General features: G+C 45.2%; 1 protein-coding gene across 7 annotated transcripts in view; it reads right to left on the minus strand.

Annotated features, from left to right (window-relative positions):
• Positions 1-24,255, minus strand: part of USP49 (ubiquitin specific peptidase 49) — a 378,308-nt gene extending 354,053 nt beyond the window's left edge. For 3 of the 7 annotated variants that reach the window (XR_010236072.1, XM_063955079.1, XM_063955073.1), the window contains exon 1: positions 24,134-24,255. The gene's annotated coding sequence lies outside the window, so the exon portion shown is untranslated. Of the gene's footprint in view, positions 1-8,925; positions 9,051-23,869; positions 23,981-24,020; positions 24,071-24,133 lie in introns of those variants that run through there. The other 4 variants (XM_063955075.1, XM_063955076.1, XM_063955080.1 and 1 more) reach the window with 4 other exon arrangements.
• Positions 24,256-24,680: the final 425 nt, after the last annotated feature.

Here is a 24,680-nt window from a genome sequence, read left to right on the forward strand (position 1 = left end):
ATAATCCTCAGCCTTGTAAGGTAAACCTTCCATATGCCTCTTAAATCGGCATCACCTGTCCATTGCATGTTCCACAGGACACGTCAAGCAGAAATCGACATAGCGTTGACTCTAGAACCCAGTAGACTAATGTCTCTTTGGGCATGTTTTATATATACAGGTTGAGTATCCCATATCCAAATATTCCGAAATACGGAATATTCCAAAATACGGAATTTTTTGAGCGAGAGTGAGATTGTGAAACCTTTTGTTTTCTGGCTCAATGTACACAAACTTTGTTTAATACACAAAGTTATTAAAAGTATTGTATTATAAGACCTTCAGGCTGTGTGTATAAGGTGTATATGAAACATAAATGAATTGTGTGAATGTACAAAAACTTTGATTAATGCAAAAAGTTATTACAAATATTGGCTAAAATGACCTTCCTGCTGTGTGTATAAGGTGTATATGACACAGAAATGCATTCTGTGCTTAGACTTGGGTCCCATCGCAATGATATCTCATTATGGTATGCAATTATTCCAAAATACGGAAACATCCGATATCCAAAATACTTCTGGTCCCAAGTATTATGGATAAGGGATACTCAATATGTATGTATGTATGTATGTATGTATGTATGTACACACACACACACATATACATACATATATACTAGGGTCTCAATCTCTGCTGATAAGGTATCTGTCCACGCTGCTACAGCACTATAAACCCATGCCGACACAATCGCCGGTTTGAGTAGTGTACCAGAATGTGTGTAAATGGACTTCAAAGTACTTTTACTGCATGCAATCTGCAGGATCCCTGAGGATAGCTGTTAAGTCAGCGCTACCTTTTGGGCAAACGTGACACCCTAGGGGAAGATTCCCATCGCATCCTGGCCCTAGTAGGGAAAGGATACTCCCTGAGAATTCTTTGTGGGAAACTGCAGTCTCTTGTCTGGAGATTACCGCTCTTTTTCTTCATGAGATGAGGGAAATTTATCTCAGCTTTCTTCCCCTTAAACATGTGTACCCTTGTGTCAGGGACAGATGAGTCATCAGTGATATGCAAAACATTTTTTATTACAATAATCCTATATTGAATACTTTCCTGCCATTTTGGCTGTAACTTTGCATTATCGTAGTCGACACTGGAGTCAGACTCCGTGTCGATATCAGTGTCTTATTCTGGATAGTGATCATTGAGAGACTCTGAAGGTCTCTGCGACATAGGGACAGACATGGGTAGATTCCCTGTCTGTTCTCTAATCTTTTGTGCAATAAATTTAGCTTAGCACTTAATTTCACATATCCAAACAGGTGTCGGCGTTGTCGACGGAGACACCACTCACACACATTTGCTCCATCTCCTCCTTAGGGGAGCCTTTTACCTCAGACATGTCGACACACGCGTACCGACACACCACACACTCAGGGAATGCTCATCTGAAGACAATTCCCCCACAAGGCCCTTTGGAGAGACAGAGAGAGAGAGTATGCCAGCACACACCCCAGCGCTATAAACCCAGGAATAACACAGTAACTTAATGTTAACCCAGTAGCTGCTGTTTATATTGATTTTTGCGCCTAATTATGTGCCCCCCCTCTCTTTTTACCCTCTTCTACCGTGTATCTGCAGGGGAGAGCCTGGGGAGCTTCCTCTCAGCGGAGCTGTGGAGAAAAAATGGCGCAGGCGAGTGCTGAGGAAGAAGCCCCGCCCCCTCGACGGCGGGCTTCTGTCTCGCTTAAATATACATTTTCTTAGCGGGGGCTCATACATATATACAGTGCCCAACTGTATATATGTGTACTTTTGCCAAAAGAGGTCCATATGCTGCCCAGGGCGCCCCCCCCTGCGCCCTTACAGTGACCGGAGTATGTGAGGTGTGTGGGAGCAATGGCGCACAGCTGCAGTGCTGTGCTTTACCTCAGTGAAGAACGGAGTCTTCTGCCGCCGATTTCGAAGTCTTCTTGCTTCTCATACTCACCCGGCTTCTGTCTTCCGGCTCTGCGAGGGGGACGGCGGCGCGGCTCTGGGATCGGACGACGAGGGTGAGATCTTGTGTACGATCCCTCTGGAGCTAATGGTGTCCAGTAGCCTAAGAAGCAGGACCTTGCTTCAGAGAGTAGGGCTGCTTCTCTCCCCTCTGTCCCACGATGCAGGGAGTCTGTAGCCAGCAGAGCTCCCTGAAAATAAAAAACCTAACAAAATACTTTCTCACAGCAAGCTCAGGAGAGCTCACTGAACAGCACCCAGCTTGTCCGGGCACAGTCTCAAACTGAGGTCTGGAGGAGGGACATAGAGGGAGGAGCCAGAGCACACCAGAATCTAAATTCTTTCTTAAAGTGCCCATGTCTCCTGCGGAGCCCGTCTATTCTCCATGGTCCTTACGGAGTCCCCAGCATCCACTAGGACGTTAGAGAAATCCTATTTTATCTTACGTCATAGAGGATGCTGAGGTCCAAATCAGTACCATGGGGATGTACCAAAGCTCCCAGTACGGGAGGGAGAGCGCAGAGGCTCCTGCAGAACCAATTGACCAAACTTTGGGTCGTCAGAGGCCAAAGTATCGGACCTGTAGAACTTTGCGAACGTGTTCGACCCCGACCAAGCAGCGGCAGAGTTGTAAAGCCGAGACACCTCGGGTAGCCGCCCAAGAAGAACCCACCTTACGAGTAGAGTGGGCCTTATCAGACATAGGACACGGCAAGCCTGCCGCAGAATACGCATGCTGGATAGTGAACCTGATCTAGCGAGAGATCGTCTGCTTAGAAGCAGGACACCCAATTTTCTTGGGATCATACAGGACAAACGGAGTCAGACTCTCTGCGACGAGCAGTCCTGCTCACATAGCTCTTTAGAGCCTTTACAACATCCAAGGACTTTGATGAAACTCAGGAGTCAGTTTCAACTGGTACCACAATAGGTTGGTCGATATGAAATGTCGACCCAAACTTCGGAAGAAACTGCTGACGTGTCCGAAGCTCAGCTCTATCCTCATGGAAGATCAAGCCCCCAACTTCGACACACGTCTAGCAGAAGCCAAGTCCAACAAAGTGACAGCCTTCCACGTGAGAAAATTGATCTCAACCTCCTGTAGAGGCTCAAACCAGTCCGAATGGAGGAACTGCAACACCACGTTAAGATCCCAGGGCGCCGTAGGAGGCACAAAGGGAGGCTGGATGTGCAGAACCCCTTTCAGAAAAGTCTGAACCTCAGGGAGGGCAGCCAACTGTTTCTGGAAGATAATGGATAGGGCCGAAATCTGGACCTTTATGGATCCTAACCTCAGGCCCCTATCCACACCTGCTTGCAGGAAGAGAAGAAAACGTCCCAGTTGAAACTCCACTGCAGGAAACTTCTTGGACTCACACCAAGATACATATTCTTCCCCAATACGATGGTAATGTTTAGACGTTACTCCTTTCCTAGCCTGTATCAGGGTAGGAATAACCTTGTTCGAATTGCCCTTCCGAGCTAGTATCTGGCATACAACTTCCATGCCGTCAAAAGTAGAAGTGTTAAGTCTTGACAGGCGAACGGCGCCTGCTGCAGCAGGTCCTCCCGAAGAGAAAGAGGCCTCGGCTCTTCTAACAGTAGATCCAGAAGATCGGCGTACCAAGCCCTTCTTGGCCAGTCCGGAGCAATGAGGATTGCCTGAACTCTTGTTCGCCTTATACGAGTTTTAGAAATCTTGGAATGAGTGGAAGTGGAGGAAACACGTACACCGACTGGAACACCCACGGAGTCACTAGGGCATCCACCGTCACTGCTTGCGGGTCCCTCGACCTGGAACAATACTGCCGAAGCTTCTTGTAGAGACGAGAGGCCATCATGTCGATCTGGGGTACGCCCCAAAGATCGGTTACCACCTTGAACACCTCCGGATGGAGACCCCACTCCCATGGGTGGAGGTCGTGTCTGCTGAGGAAGTCTGCTTCCCAGTTGTCTACTCCCGGAATGAAGAACGCTGACAGCGCCAACGCGTGTTTTTCTGCCCAGAGGATGATTCTGGTTACCTCTGACATTGCAGCTCTGCGCTTCGTTCCGCCCTGTCGGTTTATGTAAGTCACTGTCGTTACATTGTCCAACTGCACTTGAATGGCCCGATTTCTCAGAAGATGGGCCGCTTGGAGAAGACAGTTGTAGACGGCTCTTATTTCTAGAATGTTTATCGGCAGGCCAGATTCCAGACTTGACCACAGTCCTTGGAAGGCTTCTCCTTGAGCGACCGTACCCCAGCCTCGGAGACTTGCATCCGTGGTCAGAAGGATCCAGTCCTGAATTCCGAACCTGCAGCCTTCCAGGTGAGGTAATTGCAGCCACCAGTGGAGTGAAATCCTGGCCCTTGGCGACAGACGTATTCCCTGGTGCACGTGAAGATGGGATCCCGACCACTTGCCCAGGAGAACCAGTTGGAAGGACCGAGCAAGAAACCTCCCGTTCTGCAGCGCCTTGTAAGAGGCCACCATCTTCTCCAGAAGGCAAATGCATTGATGAACAGACACCTGGGCTGGCTTCAGGACATCCAGGACCATTGTTTGAATCACCAAAGCTTTTTCCTCTGGAAGAAACACCCTCTGCACCTCCGTGTCGAGGATCAATCCCAGAAAGGACAACCTCCTGGTTGGTTCCAAATGTGATTTTGGAAGACTCAGGATCCAATCATGTTACCTGAGAAGCTGGATCGTGAGAGCTATGGACCGTAACAGCTTCTCCTTGGACAACACCCTTATCAGCAGATCGTCCAGATATGGAATTATGTTCACCCCGTCTGCGGAGGAGAACCATAATTTCCACCATCACCTTGGTGAATACCCTCGGTGTAGTGGAGAGGCCGAATGGCAGGGCCTGGAACTGAAAATGACAGTCCAACAATGCGAATCGTAGCTAAGCTTGATGCGGCATCCAAATCGGAATATGGGAGGTACGCATCCCTGATATCCAGGGATACCAGGAATTCCCCCTCCTCCAGACCTGATATCACTGCCCTCAGAGACTCCATTTTGAACTTGAACTCCCTCAGAAAGGGGTTTAGTGATTTTAAGTTCAGACTGGGCCCAACCAAAAAAAAATCCGGTTTCGGTACCACGAGAAGGTTCGAATAGTAACCTTTGTTGTGCATATGGGGTGTAACCGGTACAATAACTTGTGCCTCCATCAACTTCTGGATTGCTTCCTGTAAGATAGCCCTGTCAGCCAGCAGAGCTGGCAAGCCTGATTTGAAGAATCGGTGAGGAGGGAGATCTTGAAATTCCAGCCTGAACCCCTGGGACACAATATCTTACACCCAGGGATCCAGGCAGGACGACACCCAGACGTGACTGAAAGGCCCGAGTCTCGCCCCCACCAGTCCCACCTCCAGGCCGCGCAGACCACAGTCATGCTGAGGACTAAGGGGCCCTACACACTGGCCGACCCGCCGCCGAGTTGCCCGACGGCGGATACGGCCGACGAGCGACCCGGCGGCGGGGGAGCAGTGACGGGGGGAGTGAAGTTTCTTCACTCCCCCCGTCACCCGGCTGCATTGAAGTGCAGGCAAATATGGACGAGATCGTCCATATTGGCCTGCATGTACAGCCGACAGGGGACCAGCGATGAACGAGCGCGGGGACGCGCATCGTTCATCGCTGGAGCCTCCACACTGAAAGATATGAACGAGTTCTCGTTCATTTATGAACGAGATCGTTCATATCTTTAAAAAAAAAATCGGCCAGTGTGTAGGGCCTTTTAGGCGTACCTGAAGTAGGTTTCAGTTCCTGGGAACCCGCAGCAGCAGGTTTCTTGGATTTTGGCCAACCTCCTCTAAAGAAGGTGTTGGACGGCTTAGGCTTTTTTGCTTTGGCAGTCCGAAAGGACTGCGATGCAGCTGAAGTAAAGGGTATCTTCATAGCAGGCGCAGCGGAAGGAAGAAAAGGTGACTTACCCGCAGTTGCCGTGGAAATCCACGCATCTAGCGCTTCCCCAAATAGAGCCTGACCTGTGTAGGGTAGGTTCTCCACGCCTCTCCTGGATTCCGTATCGGCAGACCATTGGCGCAGCCAGAGTCCTCTACGATCTGAGAAACATGGAGGATATTCCTGCAGCCATCGAACCCAGGTCTTTCATGGATTTCAACGTAAATCCCGCAGAATCCTGTGTGTTACGCAAGAACAATTCAACGTCACTTTTTATCCATTGTAACCAAATTTCTCAAGTAACGTGCCTGACCACTTTACTATAGCTTTAGAAATCCATGCACAGGCCATGGCAGACCGTAGTATCGCCCCCAAAGCTGTGTATACGGATTTGTGTCAATCTTGCGATCAGCCGGTTCTTCCAACGCGGCAGATCTCGGGACAGGTTTTCCCAGGATTTTTAAAATAGCGTTTAATACTTTAGACGCAGGGAAGGTTAGCGAGGCTTTCTTATTGTCAGTGAAGTAAGCCTCCTCAACCTGCTCAGGCGACATGACCGTGATATTTAACACATCTCTAATGGCATCAATCATAAGTAGCACCCCCTGCAAGGGGTGCCACCCCCCAGCAAGTCCCTATCACCGTCTGCAGAATAAGAGCGGCAAGCAGGAAAATGGCGCTGAACCCTGCTGGGTCCGCACTGAGAAGCTCCGCCCTCCAAAGATGGCACGTCTTCCCACCCAACTTCTTTATACTGGCCTGCGGATTCCGTCGCTAGTCGGGGAATTCGGTCCCCGGTTAGCGTCTGTGTACTGAGGGTTCTGTTGCTAGCCTGGGGATTCAGTCTCCGGTTAGCGACTGTGACCAGTTAGGGTATTTAGACGCTGGCTCAGCACAGTGATTACATTTGTGTACATGCAATGGATTCCTCCTGAGAGGAAACATCTTCAGCAGCACACACAGTCCCTACACATGACTATGGAAGGTATTAAGCACCCACATACACACACTCAGGGAATAGTCACAGCTCCCCCCCAAGAATATATATGAGAGAGAGAGAGAGAGAGAGAGAGAGAGAGAGAGAGAGAGAGAGAGAGAGAGAGAGAGAGAGAGAGAGAGAGAGAGAGAGAGAGAGAGAGAGAGAACACCCACAGACAGCGCTTTCTGTGGTAGAACAAATAAAACTACCATCGCCATCTGTGTACCTTAATAGACTACACAGATATCACACAGCCTCCCCCCCCCCCTCTTTTCCCCAACATCCCTGGTACCGCTCAGGATAGCTGGAGATGCTTGGCGGGACCGCTCCCTTGTACAGGAACTGCAGGCAGGAGAATGGCGCTGAACGTTGCTGGGTCCATTATGAGAAGCTCCTCCCCATGAAGATGGCGCGTCTTCCCGCACAAATTCTTTAAACTGGCCTGAGGATTCCGTCAATAGCCGGGGGATTCAGTCTCCGGTTAGCATCTGTGTACTGCGGATTCTGAGGCTAGCCTGGGGATCCAGTCTCCGGTTAGCGTCTGTGTCCAGTTTAGGGTATTTAGGCGCTGGCTCAGGACGCCCCTCATAGCGCCAACACCATGTGCCGCTGAGCCTTCCTGGAGTGCAGCTATTCAGAACTGCGCTCCTACCCTTGTGCCGCCATATCAGGCCATCTTCTGGCTCTGTTAGGGGTTGCGACATGCTGCCGGGGTGAGCGATCCCCTGTGGCGGGGAACGTTCGATCCCCTCAGGAGCTCAGTGTCCTGTCAGCGGATAAAGAGGCTCAGATCTCGCAGGACGGACACTACCCCCCCCCCCCCCCCTCCCTTAGTCCCTCGAAGCAGGGAGGCTGTGGCCAGCAGCCTCCCTGTAAAATAATAAACTCTAAAATAAAACTTTTACTAAAGAAAGCTCTGGTGAGCTCCCCTAGCTGTAACCGGCTCCTCCGGGCACATTTTCTAAACTGAGTCTAGTAGGAGGGGCATAGAGGGAGGAGCCAGCCCACACTCTCAAATTCTTAAAGTGCCAACAGCTCCTAGTGGACCAGTCTATACCCCATGGTACTAATGTGGAAACCAGCATTCTCTAGGACGTAAGAGAAATACATTGTCTTTACATAATTTACTCATAAAAGCAACCCGACAATTTACGAACGGCTTTTGGAGAAATAAATAAATAAATTCTGCTGTTACCACATATTGGGGTCTATTCCATCGATTAAATGTATTCATTCACGGTCCGACTGAGACTAACCCTTTATTATGACCCATTGCATGTTTACACTAATGAACAGGAAAAAGCAGGAGGAACAGTATGGAATGGATAAAGGTGAAGAAAGAAGAAGGAACACTGAGGGGGGGGGGGGGGGGGGGTCGGGTGTATGTTGGGAGTAGGAGAAATTAGGAGGGGAGGTGGCGGGTGGGTACGAGTTTTAAAAATTGTGTGTGTATAGGCTAGGTGTGTATATCAATTACACACCTATCTAATACACATCACACACATCCTCCCCTCCCTCTGTCTCCTTTTCTTTACCTCTATCCATTCTGTTCATTGTGCTTCCTTTTATTACCCCATCATGTGGATGGACATCGGAAGCCCACCATCAAATGGTGACTGGGCTTCTGCCATCGAATCTTTCAATGTGATTGTAACAAACCATTGCATAAAAAGAATTCAGTAGAAATAAAAATTCATAGGATTTGTGCATGCGCAAAAAAAAACCACACAAAAAAAAAAAACCACAACACTGTTTGTGCATGCACAAAACCTCTGCAGCGTGGCTGGCCAGAGATTGGATTAGGGGCGGGACCCAAAGTAAACATCGGAAAACCAAATGTTTACCATTCGATGCAAGCAAACATTGGAATGCTGCCATTCAATGGTAAAAACACTAACATCAAATCAAAGACATTGATGGTATCAAACCATAGCGCTCCTATGTCCATACCTACCCATTCACCACCTTCAGTGTCCCCCTTTCTCTGAGCTGCCCTGTATCTTATTGCATGCTGCACTTTATATACCCCCACAGTGAGCGCAGCAAACCTTTGTTTTAACCGACCTGATGCCTGTAATGCCAATCTTTCTCCGTTTCTTCTACCTGTGCGTGCTGGCCGCTGTTACCAGGGTGCATGGCTGAGAGCTGTGCACCTCGTAGAGACACTTCGGCTGGAAAGCACTGCCTGACTAAAAGAAATTGATGTAACTGTGTGAATAGGAGCTGGGCGCAGCTAGCAGTAGTGGGGCAGCCGGGCTGGGGCATATGTGCTGGGCACTACTGGCACACCCCTAGTAACAGCACTGGTTAACAGAGTTTCTCATTAGGCAGCATGGCCCTCGCTGATGCCCGTCGGACCCACATGCAGTCCGATGTCCCTGACGATGCACATACACACTGGACGATATTATGAATGATGTGTCCAAATCAGGCACATCGTACACAGCATACATACATACATACATACATACATACATACATACATTACACCTTTCTCCCGAAAACACACAGGTTCAGTGAAACCTGTGTGTTTTCGTGTGAAACAGCCCCGTTTTCAGACGAAAACGGGGTTGTTTCCGGGGATACTGCTTCGCCTGCCGGAGGCAGGTGAAACAAAATCCCTGATAAGCTGCGGCACGTGCCGGCTTATCAGGGCTAATTTGCCCCGGTGAATTACCGGGGCTACTTGGATATCCCCCCAATATCGTCTAGTGTGTACATACCTTTAGTTAACATTATGGGAGTGAAATGATCAACTCTTGGATCTCCACAGAAAGCATTGGTGCTCTTGAACAGAACACATGAGAGATATACCCCTTGTGACTACAATATAAAAAGATACAGCACTAGATTAATAATAAAAATTGTTTAATATTGTGTATTAACACTAAAAACAATCTTTTGCATATTGCTGCTTATAACATAAATGAATTTTGTAAGTCAGTTGACTAAACACCAGTGATCAACACTCCAGGTTGCTGTACTCCTCCACTAGCATTCACCACCAGAAATATCACCAGGACTACCAGACCGACTTTCTAATTGTGAACCAGGATCCAACTATTAGTGCCTATTGATGTTGCAAGGGTCACCATCCATTAGGATTCTTCAATTTGGAACACAGGCCAAAGGACAGCTAAAATGGCCATCTCTTGTGTCCACTGTGAACCAGAATCCACTCATCTCTATAACACTATATGGAAAGACCCCACATCTTGGATCCCTGCATTGGAACACAGGATCGGTAAAGTGTTACACTAACTGTCTTGGTCCTTGGACGTATTAATAGATGTCCTAGTTTTCATTAAGGACTACTGCCTATAAAATGTGATTTGTTGAGTGTACGATTAATCCAGCAACTGGTGTTTAGTCAACTGATTGATTTACAAAATTCTTTTACGTTAATCTTTTGCATATTGCTGCTTATGTTTTTAGTGTTAATACAATATATTAAACATTTTTTATTAATCTAGCGCTGGGAAGGTGGTCTCTGAGCTATTCAATCCAGCACGCTGTTTAGTTCAACTCTGGGGGTGCAAGCAGATATCAGACAAAACTAGTGCCACAATGCTGTTTTGTGCCCCAATATGGCGCAAAATGCATCGCAGCGGGGCACTTATGTCAGAGTATGCCTGTTCTCGCTCCTAACACTACAACAAAGCGGCATGCTGAATTGAATAGTGCTGGGACCTCCTTCCCGAAGCTATTCAATTAGTGTTCAGTTGAATCAAGCCCCTTGAATGAAAGACTTTCAAAACCAATAACACTTACAAAATTACAGCACACAAGCCAGGACAAACAGATTTTGTTAAGGACCAAGCAACCGCGTACACAAAACCACTAATAAAGTTGTCACATTCGGTTTCCCTATAAACCCCATTGGTGGGATGTAATGGTGTCAGAGATCGCCGGACAAAAGCGAGGATCATCATGGCGTACATGGCATAAGATATTTTTAAATGCCACACAATTTAATATTTTACAGTTATTTTGCATGCATCTTTAGCTGCAAACAATAGTTTGTGTTGATTATTAATAATGTACACCCAAAAATGACAAAAGCATGATACAGTTTAGAGGCCTTTGGCTAGCTGTTTAGGATGAACGAAAACTTCTACTTTCAAGAAATACACAGTTTAGGTAGAATCAATGACCGCCAAAGTGTATAACACACAAAAAAAATAACACATAAAATATTAATGCTTCTACTCCAAAGGCTGACTTCTACTAATCTCCTTCTGATCACTAGTTTCATGAACAGCTGCTGCTCAAATCACTTCACAGGTGGGCTCGTTAGCTATATTATAATGTGTGTGTGTGTGTGTGTGTGTGTGTGTGTGTGTGTGTGTGTGTGTGTGTGTGTGTGTGTGTGTGTGAGATATTATATATATATATATATATATACATACACACACACACACATGACAAGGATGCGGCACTCTCGGCTTAAAGAATTCACAGCAACAACAGGATGTAGCGACAGCCACTAACAGTGATATCCCATGTCATCCGAATCTGACTGTACAAGAAAGAGAGGCATTACAATCACTCTCTAATAATCATAATTTAATTATCCGCTCAGCGGATAAGGGAGGGGCAATTGTCCTACAAGATTTTTCAGATTACAATAAAGAGGCACAGAAACAACTTTCTGATACCAATATTTACACTAAATTACAATCCAATCCCACAGGTCTTTGCAAGAAAAAACTTGAAATAATTTTACAACAAGCCCTAGCAGTGAATTTAATTACGGAAGATATAAGTAAAATTCTAGTGCCAGAATACCCTTTAGTTCCGATTTTTTATTTAATCCCAAAAATACATAAAGGTATTAATCCCCCACCAGGCCGCCCCATTGTGTCAGCCAGGGGTGCATTATTGCAACCATCAGCTTGTCTTTTGGATGCTTTGCTACAACCGTTAATTCGTGATGAACCGAGCTTCCTTTTAGATACGAGTTTATTAAATAATTTGAATAAGGTAACTACGATCTCTGAAGATACATGGTTGGTAACGGTAGATGTAGTCAGTCTGTACACTTCAATCCCGCACCAGTTTGGTCTGGCGGCGGTTAAAAGGTTTCTATTGAGGAAGAATGTCTTTAATCTAGCCAAAATTGATGTTATATTACAACTGCTTCAATTAATTTTGACCATGAATTTTTTCTTATATGATAAGCAATTTTATTTGCAAACTCAGGGGTGTGCGATGGGTTCTTCTGTGGCGCCAGTCTATGCAAATATAGTCATGTTTGGAGTAGAGGAGGATCTGTTCTATAACAACCCTCTATTCTCCTCCCAGGCGCTATTATTTAACAGGTATATAGATGACTTAATTATCCTGTGGAAAGGCAATCATATAGAGTTGGAAAACATGTTAAATGACTATAATGCCACAGAAGGACCCATCAAATTCACCTTCAATATGAATCAAAATGTCATTAGCTTCCTAGATGTGCAGATTCAGATTACCGGGTCAACTTTGACCACTACATTGTTCATAAAACCCACAGACAAACAGCAGCTTTTACATGCCAATAGCTGCCATCCTAAATCTATGACGAGAGGTCTCCCCTACTCCCAGATGATTAGGATTAGGCGAATAAACAGCAATAAAGATACAGCTGAGTTACAAATAGACTCCCTTATTGACAAGCTGTTGGTTAGAGGCTATTCATTAAAAGCACTGATGTGCTCCAAAAACAAGGTGATGGCCTTAGACAGAGAGTCACTTCTCTCTAGTAATAAAAAAATAAGTGGGACTAAATCTGTTCTACCATGGGTAAATAAATTTCATATTAAGTCATCTCAGATTAATTCGATAACTAAAAAGCACTGGCCTATTATCTCCTCAGATGACAACTTGAATCTGAAGGATACCAATCTAATGCCATGTTATTCACGGGGCAGGAATCTGCGAGATTGGTTAGTAAAAACGGACATAGCAAAATTAAAAAGAGAACCTGTAGTTAAGTCTTTTTTATTGAAGAATACAAAGCTTGGAAATATTAAATGTTCGTGTGTAACGTGTCAATACCTACTTACAGGGGAGTTTTAATCATCCCCAGACAGGACAAAAAATCTCCATTCATCATCAATTAACATGTAATTCCAATTTCGTAATTTACCAAATTATATGTCCCTGCGGTTTGAGCTATATCGGTAAGACCGAACGAAAATTTAAAGAGAGAATGTCGGCTCATCGCTCTGCCATCCGAAATGCCTTAGAAACGGGCACCAGCGAACAACCGGTTGCCAGGCATTTTGCGCATTTTAAACATCCCATACATAGTATAAGGTACAGAATGATAGACCATGTCCCAGCAGATATGAGAGGAGGCAATAGAGGTGCCAAATTATTACAATTACAATCTAAATGGATTCTTCGCCTTGGAGTAATATACCCACGAGGCCTCAATGAATCAATCTCCTATACCTGCTTCCTTAAATGAATATTAGAAGTAATGTGGTCTGTATTAAGTATTTTATGGTAATATTCAATTGTGGCTGATGTATCTGATATAAGTAATGTAGCATAAGTCCGTCATGTATTGTAACGAACGCTACGGTCTGCATTGTTTCAGTTTAACACAGCTATCTGCTGCATTGTTTACACTGTTGCCATGGTGAAGGGTTCGTCACTAGGCGCCGTCGAAAGTTGACGACGTCACAGCCTGTGCGGCTCGGCGGGTGAGCGGTCCCGGGGCGAGCTGGCGGGAATGCACGAGGTGATAGTATAAAGGTATGTACGTTCATTTTATTTGTTATTAAAGCCTGACGACAGTAGGTTGGTCTACTGAAATGTTGCAAATCAGAAGTTGTTGCTGTGAATTCTTTAAGCCGAGAGTGCCGCATCCTTGTCCTATGTGTCTATCCTTTATGAAGGCACCGGTATAAATATATATATATATATATATATATATATATATATATATATATATATATATATATATATATATATATATATATATATATATATATATATATATATATATAGCCCTCCAATGGCGGCACTCCAGGGTTCAAGAAAAAAATGACACAAGTCGGCTGTTTTAGGCAACGTTTCAGCGCTTTTATCAAGCCGCTGAACGGCGCTGAAACGTTGCCTAAAACAGCCGATTTGTGTCATTTTTTTCTTGAACCCTGGAGTGCCGCCATTGGAGGGCTATATTACGTGGAGCCGTGCAGGTTTACATGAGAAAGGCACCGGGTGCAGTATGAGATTTATGTCAGCGGAGTGCCGGAGTTGGAGAAAAAAAAAAAAATATATATATATATATATATATATATATATATATATATATATATATATATATATATATATATATTATACGGGCATCCGCACAATACTGAATCTCCAGAGGACAACACGGTGGTGCTCAACTCCAAGGAATTTCGGGTTCCTGATAATAGTCTTTTTGAAAAAAAGAGGGCACTCACCAGCAATTTCTAAAAGAAGGTCAGAAGGTCATTTATTGGTACATTCGTATGTCGACGTTTCGATCACATCCCAGTGATCTTTGTCAGGACAACAAAGCACTCTGCTTCTGGTGCTCTGTCACCACACAACACTGCTTTGTTGTCCTGACAAAGATCACTGGGATGTGATCGAAACGTCGACATACGAATGTACCAATAAATGACCTTCTGACCTTCTTTTAGAAATTGCTGGTGAGTGCCCTCTTTTTTCAAAAAGACATATATATATATATATATATATATATATCTCAAGAAAAAGGCAGCGGCACTCCGTTGTAAAATGGAAAAATGCTGTGTATTAAGTCAAAACATAAACAGTGGTCACGATGACCCAACGTTTCAGGGTCCTTAAACCCCTTTATCAAGGCGTGATAAAGGGGTTTAAGGACCCCGAAACGTTGGGTCATCGTGACCACTGTTTGTTATGTTTTGACTTAATACACAGCATTTTTCCATTTTACAACGGAGTGCCGCTGCCTTTTTCTTGTGGTATGTATGTATGTATGTATGTATGTATGTATGTATGTATATACATACATACATACATACATACATACATACATACATACATATATATGTGTATGTATGTAGAATTGCCCGGCACTCTGATAAACTTTGTAGATCCGGGTGCCCTCCGCAGCAAAAGATACTTCAAATTTTTAACAAGAAAAAGGCAGCGGCACTCCGTTGTAAAATGGAAAAATGCTGTGTATTAAGTCAAAACATAACAAACAGTGGTCACGATGACCCAACGTTTCGGGGTCCTTAAACCCCTTTATCACGCCTTGATAAAGGGGTTTAAGGACCCTGAAACGTTGGGTCATCGTGACCACTGTTTATGTTTTGACTTAATACACAGCATTTTTCCATTTTACAACGGAGTGCCGCTGCCTTTTTCTTGATATATATATATATGTCTTTTTGAAAAAAGAGGGCACTCACCAGCAATTTCTAAAAGAAGGTCAGAAGGTCATTTATTGGTACATTCGTATGTCGACGTTTCGATCACATCCCAGTGATCTTTGTCAGGACAACAAAGCAGTGTTGTGTGGTGACAGAGCACCAGAAGCAGAGTGCTTTGTTGTCCTGACAAAGATCACTGGGATGTGATCGAAACGTCGACATACGAATGTACCAATAAATGACCTTCTGACCTTCTTTTAGAAATTGCTGGTGAGTGCCCTCTTTTTTTCAAAAAGACTATTATCAGGAACCCGAAATTCCTTGGAGTTGAGCACCACCGTGTTGTCCTCTGGAGATTCAGTATTGTGCGGATGCCCGTATATTATATATATATATATATATATATCTATCTATCACACACATATACATATACATACATACGCACTGCCAGTCAAAAGTTTGGACACACCCTCTCATTCAATGGTTTTTATTTATTTTAATTATTTTCTACATTGTAGATTAATACTGAAGACATCAGAACTATGAAATTACATATATGGAATTATGTTGTAAAAAAAAAAAAAAAAAAGGTTAAAACAAGTAAAAATATGTTTTAGATTTTAGATTACTCTCAGTTGGCCCCCTTTTGCTTTGATGACGGCTTTGCACACTCTTGGCATTCTCTCAGCTTCATGAGGTAGTCTCCTGGAATGGTTTTCAAACAGTCCTGAAGGAGTTCCCAGAGGTGTGGAGCACTTGTTGATTGCTTTTCCTTCACTCTACGGTCCAACTCATCCAAAAATTGGGTTTAGTTCGGGTGATTGTGGAGGCCAGGTCATCTGACGCAGCACTCCATCACTTTCCTTCTTGGTCAAGTAGCCCTTACACAGCCTGGAGGTGTGTTTGGGGTAATTGTCTTTTTGAAAACCAAATTATGGGCCCAGTAAGCGCAAACCAGATGGGATGGCACGGCACTGCAGAATGCTGCGGTAGCTGGTTAAGTGTGCCTTGAATTTTGAATTAATCACCAACAGTGTCCCCAGCAAAGCACCATCACACCACCTCCTCCATGCTTCTCAGTGGGAACCACACATGCAGAAATATACGTTATGGTAAGAACTTACCGTTGATAACGGTATTTCTTTTAAGTCCATAGGATAACAATGGGATATGATGGAGCGACAGCGGATTTGCACCAGTCAAAGCTTTCCGGCCTCCCAGCATGCAACGGGCCCATCCATATATCCCCATCCACTGGCTCAGGCAAATCAGTTGTATTCCAAAGCTCAAGGCAGAAGCATTATGTAGAACCCTAATCAGGCGAGAAGAACCCACATGCACAGCCTTCCGTACAAGGAGGAAGAGTTTAGCGAGTAAAAAGGATCCTCAAATCAGGTGCGTCAGGGTGGGATACCTGTGGACTTAGGAGAAATACAGTTATCAACGGTAAGTTATTACCATAACATATATTCCTCTGGCAGGGTCCACAGGATAACAATGGTATTTCTCAAAGCAGTTTAGTGGTGGGGATGCTCCTGATGCATAGGAGAATCATTCGCTAGAGTTCAGCATTGTGAGAGGCAAAAGTATTCAAGGCATAATATCTATTGAATGTGTAAATGGCAGACCATGTGGCTGCCTTACAACCCTGTTCTGTTTAGGCACCACATTGTGCTGCCCAAGAAGGACCTACCTTACGGGTAGAATGAACATAGACATTAGCCAGAATAGGGAGATCAGCTTAGAGAATATGCTTCTGAAATAGTCCTCTGAAGCCATCTTGCCAGCATCTGCTTACCAGCCTGCCATCCTCTCTTATAAAATCCATAGTGAATGAAGAGGGAATCTCTTTCCTGATGGCACTGGTATATTACACGTAGATCCCTTATGCATGAACAACGTCTAGTGATGCATCTTCCGCAGCGAGGCCCGGAACCTGAAAAAACTGGATATTTTCCTCGTTAAAGGTGGAACTTAGTCATCACCTTGGAAATATACGCAAACCTAGTTCTGAGAATGGTTTACGTGGATAAAGATCAGAAATGGGAAACATGACCATGCCCCTAAGTCTGATATTCCTCTAGCTGACCCCTTAGTCAGTAGAAAACACATTTATAATCCATTTTAATCAATGGTTGAAATTGGGCAACTTGAAGGGCTTTAAAGGACTAACACCAGTCCCATGGCACTGTAGAAACAACCAGAGGCTGAATGCGCTGCATCACCTGGAAAAACGTACGCACATCCTGTAAGTTATTTAGTTTTGGAACACTACAGTCAATACAGACCCTTGCTTTTCCAAGGGAGCCACCTTCAAAGTTTTATCCATTCGTGCCCGAAAGTAAGCTAAGACCCCAGAACTCTGAAAGATCTAAGATCCAACCTCACTGCAAGCCTGAACATAGGCTTACCATATTTGGTGATAAAGGCGAGCTAAGGAAGGGTTCCTTGTTCTGACCTTTTTTTTAAATCACCTGCTGCAAACATCCTGTTACCTACAGGATAAATGTATCAAGGCCATGCCATCAAGGATCGTAGATCCAGCTGTCTGCGATAGCCTGTGTCATTAGTTCTGGACTTTGGGAAAGCAGAAATAGAGTATCCATTGCCATTCTCAGCTGGTTTTCCTATTTAGCTTTCTCACCACCCTGGTAATAGGGCGATTGGAGAAACATCAAAACCAGAAGAAAGTCTCATCTCACCTCACCGATAGGACATCCACAAAGATCACTCTGGGATCCATTGTTTTTGACCCCTATGTGAGCCCTTTGTTGTCCCGACAAAAACTCCATGAGATATATCTGACAAACACCTGTAGTTTCACCTAAATCCGGAACCCTCTGGGTGTAGAGCCCATTCATTTTCCTGCATGGTGTGTCAACTTGAGAAGGTCCTCTTCCCCATTTAGGATTCCCAAAATGAAAATAGCGGACCCGGTTGAACGATTAAGTTCTGCCCATCTTAGTATGTGCTTTACCTTTTTCATCGCTTTTTTCGGCTGCGAGTTCCTTTCTGATGTTGAGGTACGCGCATAGTTCGCACGGCACTGGACTGGTTTTCCTTGAAGACTCTCCTGTGCCTACACCAGTGTCCTATGTGTGGCCCAAGGGTCCACCTTTAATTGGCATACAACCTACTTCTTTGGGAACACAATCTTCCTGACACTGGTCCTCAGTGTCAGAATTTTTCCAATCTGATATCCAAAAGGATTTCCCTTTGTCCAGCTGGGATGCCCGTTTCTACCAGGCTGACGACCTTCTTACTTTTATCGTAAGTACCATTCCGTTTTCATTATGTGAAGCCTTCCATAATTACCTATAGCACCTTGTATTCCCAGGTGGTTCCTTCAAGTACCAACCAGGACAACACTGCCCATCTTCCACGATCCAATGAGATTGGGCACATTCAGTGTGTTGTGACTGTAGATTCTATTTGGTAAAATTCAGACGCTGCAGAGCAGACGAGAGGAATTGTGCATTCTTCACTCTGTTGATGCAGATATCATCAAACCCATCACCCGCTTTGTTGCGTGAATGGATCAGTTTGACTGTGTGACTTGAATCCTAGAATACAACCTGGATATTTTGGTTCACGGTAAAATTTACTTCTGGCAGACCTGATCCAGTACAGCCCCCAAGTGAATCATCCGATGTGACGGAACTGGAGACACTTAATGGTTCATTATTGATTCACTTGTGCCTCTGCATACAGGTTATTGTCTGTTGCAGAGGGCCTAAAGGTAATCCCTGCGTGCCAGGATTAAAGATCGGCTAGGTCTGAGAAAATGCTTAACCGCTGCTAGCGGAGATAAGATGTGCTCATCTTCATATGTTTGTTAAATAGTCAGGCTAACCGAAAAGGTAAGTCTTAAACTAAAAAAAAAAAATAAAAAAAAAAATGCTGTTGGAAGATAGCAAACCCTTAAATAACACTGATGGACAGTGATCTAGCACCTGAAGGTAAGCATCCTGTAGATCCAGGCTCTAAGCCCAGCATAAGAAACATAACTATTGCAAGTGCAACCAAGGTACCAAATTTATTTGTTCAGCATTTTGAGATTGAGCCTAGGCCCAAACGATCCTTTTGGCTTCTGAATTTACCAGGCTGGGGTAAAAACAGTCCTCATTTGCAAGAGGAATTGGAATGACTATTCCTGCTGAAGCAATTTCTGAACTGCTTCTTGCAAACCTTGTCCTTCATCTCTAACCGAGATGGCTGTGAAGGCAGAAACATACCTTATCTTTCTACAGCACCTGACCAGGTGGTCTCGCATCCGAGTATCAACCAGGCTCCACACTGCTCATCTTCGCAACTCAGATGAGATTGGGCCTATCCAGTGTGATATAGCTGTAGATCCAACTGGACTTTTGGCAGTCCCGTGCCTTATTAGTCCTCCTAGGAATCAAACCCAGGGGCAGAAAAACAGAACTTTAAGTTTAAAACTGTATGTGGAAGAAAGTTGACCTTTTTGGACTCTGCTCCTGATTTCAGAATATCTATTAGTTCTTTACCAAAGAAAAACTTTCCAGAAAGGACAATGATTCCAAAACTTTCCTAAATTCTGAATCGGCTTCCACCTTCCAGCCAAAAACTGCTCTGCGTGCAGATATGATTGATGCTAATGCCCTGAAGGAAACCATGCCAATATATTGGTGTTTCTCCAGGATCATTGCAATATATGAGAACTTTACAGTTAATGAAAAGATTCTCCTTCAATTGCATTAGCCCAGACAACCACTGTCTTCGCCATTTAAGTCAAAACCAAGGCTTGGCCCTATGACTGCCCCTAGACAGGGAAAGCAAAGATAAAGTAGATCACTTGCCTTACTATTTTAGGAGCCACCTCTTTTTTAAACATCCCCAAATGGAAGAAGGTAATTAGAATTCAAATTTCTTAGAATTCTAACTTTTATTTGGGTACAACCCCAACCTCTTCCCCGATTTCTGTCAGCTGATATGATTCAGGAAACTCAGGTTTTTAGGATGTTCAAATACAGGTGCCTAGATTTTTAACCAGGCTCCCTCAATGCTTTATTTAGCTCAGCTATATTCCAGCTGAGACCTACCTCTTCTTTGTAAAATGAAGTAGAATAAATTGGACTTTCATCTTCCGATGAATTCAACCATGTGTAGCCTGTGAATGTGAAGATTTTACTTACCATTGCTCTGAGAAGCTGCTGCGAGTGATGCACCATAGGTGGTTCTGCATGTAAAGGCTCTACCTGGTACAGGATTTTGAAGAGATTATCCATTCAGCTTATTGGATAAAATGTGTGCAAAGATAGCCCAAGGAAGAGACATTTGTACCCGAATCTGCCTTGTATTTCTGCTGACGCTAAACACTATGCACATGAACCCTCCCGAACCAGATCATGAGAGGACAATACAGCTTTTGTAAAAACAAACATAATGAGTGTCCTCACCTTTGACGCTCTTATACGTGATAAATAATCAGCACTTCCACAGTATACTACACAATTTTGTGACTAATCTTTAAACGATATTCATCCGACCCTCCATGCATCAGCACTGAGGATCTGCAAGACAGACTAAACACACATTTAGTAAAGTCAGCCTAAATACTAGCAGCAGTCACATTAGTATAATAAGCAATATGAGTATATTATCAACTACAAATAACATTTATGTAGGAGCACACATTTACTGAATCAAGTTTAAAACAGATCTAACGTATTCAGACGCAATGCAAACGAAACAGTAGTAATGGTACAGGCTCATATGCAATAGACACTTTAACTATTCGTACTCAAAGGTAGATCGTGCTGTACTACCCGTACTCAGATTAGGATACAGGGAGACTCACCCTGCTTCCAAGATCGATCATACGTTAATGAACGCTGAGTGGGTCCAGACGCTAGAAGTGCACACTGACGCTTCCTGACCCAGTGGTCACAGACGCTCCGGTCACACAGGTGCCTGTGCTGCGACCGGGTCTCCTCGGGGTAGCGCTCAGTGAACACCGACACACCTGTCACGCAGCTGCCTATGCTGCGACCGGATCCCCTTGTGGAAGTGCTCAGCGAACATAGAATCACCGTTCACACAGCCGCCTATGCTGCGACTGGGTCTCCTTGTGGTAGCCATCAGTGAACACAGACGCCCCGGTCACACAGCCTCCTATGCTGTAACCGGGTCCTCTCGTCTCCTAGTGTAGCTAGTAGCGTCTGAGACGGAAGCGAGGAAACAGTTCATGGCGGGAGACTCGGCGGAAACTGGTCATGAACCGGAGGGGAGGGGCGACCAGGAGAGCGTCTGACTCCCCACTGCTGACATCAACCCTAGGGATTGCAGCCTCATGCTATTCCTAGTGCTGGAGCACCCGTGGTGGCAACGCGTCAGCTACTGTTTGGTAGCCTCCTTCCAATACAGTGCGGCTGTGTCCATATTCCCCTACTAAGCGGAATCGATGCCTTACCTTCTCTCAGTGTTCCGGCTACAGCCTGGTAACGTCTGCTGGACCTGCTAGTATATCCGACACAGACCCCCGCCGAAACAGCACTGTACTCGTGGGTGTTGTCGCGACCCAGCGGAGTTGTTGGAGCGACTCTTTCCAATATGCGTATAAGACGCTGTTTAGAAAGATCACTCAAAAATAGTAAGACTATAAAAATAAAATACTAACACTTAGGGATACTAAAGAAACAGCAGCCCTCTGACCATGGTCCGGCTCGCTGCCGCACCAAACAAAAAACTGATTTGCCTGAGCCAGTGGGCAGGGATATATGGACAGGCCCGTTGCATGCTGGGAGGCCGGACAGCTTTGACTGATTGGTGCAAATCCGCTGTCGCTCCATCATATCCCATTGTTATCCTGTGGAACCTGCCGGAGAAACCATCCGCTCACCTTCTCTGCGTCTCCCAAAGACACGCGGTTGGAAATCTCAAATTTGGACTCATCAGACAAAAGTACAGATTTCCACTGGTCTAATGTCCATCCTTGTGTTTCTTGCCCCAAACAATTCTCCTCTTCTTGTTGTTGTTGTTGTTGTTCCTCCTCCTCAGTAGTGGCTTCTTCGCAGCAATTCGACCATGAAGGCCTGATTCACGCAGTCTCCTCTGAACAGTTCATGTTGAGATTTGTCTGCTACTTGTACTCGGTGAAGAATTTATGTGGGCTCTAATCGGAGGTGCTGTTAAGTAGCGGTTTCTGAGGCTGGTAACTCTAATAAACTTATCCTCTGCAGCAGAGGTTACTCTTGGTCGTCTTTCCTGGGGTGGTCCTCATGAGAGACAGTTTCATCACAGCATTTGATGGTTTTTGCAACTGTACTTGACGATACATTCATTATTTATTTATTACCAGTTATTTATATAGGACACACATACTCCACAGAGAATATTTGGCCATTCACATCAGTCCCTGCCCCAGTGGAGCTTACAATCTATATTCCCTACCACATGTACACACACATTCACATTAGGGTTAATTTTTGTTGGACACCAATTAACCTACCTGTATATTTTTGGATTGTGGGAGGAAACCCACACAAGTAAACTCAGCACAGTTAGGGCCATGGTGGGAATCAAACCCATGACCTCAGTGCTGTGAAGCAGTAATGCTAACCATTACACCATCCGTACTACCCTGGTACAAAGTTCTTTAAATTTTCCGTATCGACTGACCTTCAGGTCTCAAAGTAATGATGGGCTGTTGTTTCTCTTTACAGAGTTGAGTGGTTTGTGCCATAATAGGGATTACAACAGTAGTCAAATAATGGGGTCCACTGTGTACTAACGTACCTCTGCACAACACAACTGATGGTCTCAAAAACATTAAGAAGGAAAGTAATTCCACAGACCGACTCTTGACAAGGCACAACTGTTAATTCAAAGCCATTTCAGGAGACTACCTCATGAAGCGGATTGAGAGAATGCACAGAGCGTGCAAAGCTGTCATCAAAGCAAAAGGGGGCTACTTTGAGGAATCTAAAATATAAGACATAATTTGATTAAACACTTTTTTTGTTTTTGTTTACAACATAATTCCATGTGTTCTTTCATAGTTTTGATGTCTTCAGTATTAATCTACAATGTAGAAAATAATAAAAATAAAAACCATTGAATGAGGTGTGTCCAAAAATTTAAGCAGATACCAGGATTTCGAGCGATCAAGCCGACTAACAGGGACTATTGCCACTTGTGCCCATGACATTCTGCGGTCAGGATCCCACTGTCAGTATGCCAGTGTCAGTATGCCAGTGTCAATATGCTGACCTCCAGGATCCCCACCGCCCGTCTCACAGCCCCAACCCCATACTTTACCATAATATCCATGTAATCTGGGACACCTATGTTTTACAACAGGTACATTCAAGACTACATTTCAGATAGCTTTAATTGGCCACAGAACTAGGGTAAATCATAGGTGTCCTAGATTATAAGGATATAACGGCAACCAGCAGCGGGTGAGCGCAGGCAGTCAGAGCTGTAGTAACGGTCATGCCCCCCAACAACAGCCGCGTCCAGGCCACCAGGCAGAGGGGAACACTGCTGCCCAGCTGCGGTGCATGCTATATATATATAAGGAGCGGGCGCCGGGCCGCAGCACCGCTGCATACCCCAGCCTGTATGAGGAGCGGGGAGATGTCAGGGCCACAACAAACCTGCACACTTAGGAAGCCCCCTCCAAACACACACACCGCAGGTCACATCCAACAATAAACTGAGTCGCCCGTGGGTCGGCATGGGGGCGCCATACACACATGACACGCACGCTGCCGCCTTTGTATTATTTACATGTGTCTGTGTACATACAGGAGATGGGTATGTGCCTCCCCCGGTTCCACCTCCTCCGGTTTCTCTCTCTGCTCCTCCCCTTTCCCCCCCTCCATCACACAGCACCCCGCCCCCTTTGCACCGGTACCTACTTCCCCGGTGTCCGCCCCTCCTCCTCCTCGGTGTCTCCGCCTCATGTCTCCGCCGCTCGCGCTCTTTATTCCGTCATTCGCCGCACGCGCGGCCTGTCACCCGCCACCACTGCGCACAGCCCCGCCCCCTGGCTGTATATGCCATTCTCCCACTGGCTCCCGCCCGCCGGCGCCTCTGCCTCCGCTCGTTCTGATTGGTGCAGACTGCAGCCACACTCACAAAGCGTTACCTCCTTACTCCCCCACGTTCGGCACACGCAGGCCGTGCTCGGGGTATTATTGAAACTCTACGCAAGATGCGTAACTATTGTGATGAAAATACGGCCGTGAAGTGTATTTCTGTTCGTGAATGCAAGAGTCTGCAGAAAGTGTGCAGTGTAGTAGAGCCGCAAAAGGGGTAAATAAGGTTGCTGGAGACAAAGAGCTCTTAAAGGTGCAGTGTTCCAGAGTGACTAATGTGGGGTACGATGAACTGCTGTTGTCCTATTATAGAACGTACAGGCTCCCTGCAACCCAACAGTACTGTGTGCTTCGTTATTATATGCAG

The sequence above is a fragment of the Pseudophryne corroboree genome, chromosome 2, assembly GCF_028390025.1.
Source record: "Pseudophryne corroboree isolate aPseCor3 chromosome 2, aPseCor3.hap2, whole genome shotgun sequence".
Classification (NCBI taxonomy): domain Eukaryota; kingdom Metazoa; phylum Chordata; class Amphibia; order Anura; family Myobatrachidae; genus Pseudophryne; species Pseudophryne corroboree.